The sequence below is a fragment of the Chinchilla lanigera genome, unplaced genomic scaffold, assembly GCF_000276665.1.
Source record: "Chinchilla lanigera isolate Chin_1 unplaced genomic scaffold, ChiLan1.0 scaffold00145, whole genome shotgun sequence".
Classification (NCBI taxonomy): domain Eukaryota; kingdom Metazoa; phylum Chordata; class Mammalia; order Rodentia; family Chinchillidae; genus Chinchilla; species Chinchilla lanigera.
The window spans coordinates 494,761-496,542 of record NW_004955546.1 but is presented as its reverse complement, the minus strand read 5'-3'; the positions used below and the strand labels follow the sequence as shown (position 1 = coordinate 496,542).

The window sequence follows — 1,782 nt, the reverse complement described above, 5'->3', positions numbered from 1 at the left end:
TGAATTCTTTCATGTAGTTGACAAGATCTGCGTGCGCTGAAAGCTTTCCCACATTCTTTACAAACATAGGGTTTCTCTCCAGTGTGAAATCTTTCATGAATTTTACAATATGCATCTGTAGTGAAACCTTTTCCACATTGTTTACATACATAGGGTTTCTCCCCAGAGTGAGTTCTTTCATGATATCGACGATAACTGTTTCTGGTGAAAGCTTTCCCACACTGTTTACATACATAGGGTTTTTCCCCAGTGTGAACTCTTTCATGTATTTGACAATCACGTTTTGTGCTGAAAGCTTTCCCACAGTGTTCACATACATAGGGTTTCTCCCCAGTGTGAATTCTTTCATGTATTTGACAATGACGTTTTGTGCTGAAAGCCTTCCCACAGTGTTTACATACATAGGGTTTCTCCCCTGTGTGAATCCTTTCATGTCTTTGACAAGAACTGCGTCTGCTGAAACCTTTACCACATTCTTTACATACATAGGGTTTCTCTCCAGTGTGAAGTCGCTCATGTATTTGACAAGACCCACGTGTGCTGAAAGCGTTGCCACACTGCTTATATACATAGGGTTTCTCCCATTTGTGAGTTCTTTTGTGACATTCAAAATGTTCCTTTTGCCTGAAAGCTTTCGCACACTGCGTACATAGATAGGGCTTCCCTCCACTACAATTTGTTTCATGGATCTGATCATTATTGGGTGTGTCTATTTCATTTACATCCACATTAACATCTGGAATACAAAGGAATATTTCTTCATACTGATTCCAACCTTGATATTCAGAGCGTTTCCCTAATTCTTCACTTCTGCAAAGAAAAAGAAGTCACAATAAAAAGGGTCATCATATGAATGACTTACAAAAACAAGTTCTGTTTTATTGCCTGCTAAGAAATTTGGACAATGAATTAACTAAATGCCTTGCAAGATACTTTGAAAATCGCTATTCCTAAAAGAGTGGTATTCATTTGGAAATTTTAAAAGTTGCTATATTTTGAAATACAGAAGGCTTAGCTTTATTTTCAGCATTCAGTTCATATGCACTTCACACAGTGATCATTTTGATCTTTCCCCCATCACAATCCCTTCTCTCCTTAACCTGTTTTTTTTTCCTTAACCAATGTGTCTTCCTCATCTCCAAAATAACAATCTGTCCTTTCTCTATCAACTTTCTTTTACTGTGCTCTCTTAATTTGTATTTTGGTTTCTCACATGAGAGTTATTTCTCTCAACACAATGGGAGGAAGACCCATCTATTACTTGGGGCAAATTACATGATATAATTTATTTTTCTGGCTGATTATGTAATAGTTTCTTTTTCTCTTCAGTGCTCAGAATGAAAACCAGGTCTTAGCACAAAATCTCCAGTTTTTTTATTTGTATGTTAGAGAGATTTTCAATGATGATTAAATTGTTCAGTCTTATTCAACTTGCCATTCATCAACACCTGCATTCCAGAGTGCTAGGTTCACTAGAATGCACAATCACACAGAGCCTATCAACAATTTTCTTTATCCATGAATACACTGATAGATATCTAAGGTGATTCATGGCTTACAGGCTCTAAATTGGCATTCTGTGAGGATAGGTATGCATACATCTGTATAATATGATCATTTTGATGCTTTTCAGAACATACCCAGAACTATGTCTTGATCAACTTTTAGAGATATCTGCATACTGATTAGTAATGACTAATCAGTCATTACTGATTAGTACTGACTGTAATTAAAATTCCACCAACCTTCTAAGAAGGTTCAATCACAATGAACACAATTCCC

The 1,782-nt window shown here is 36.4% G+C and overlaps 1 pseudogene; it reads right to left on the bottom strand.

The window, feature by feature from the left end:
- Positions 1 to 2: 2 nt before the first annotated feature.
- LOC106147346 lies at positions 3 to 812 on the bottom strand (annotated as a pseudogene).
- Positions 813 to 1,782: the final 970 nt, after the last annotated feature.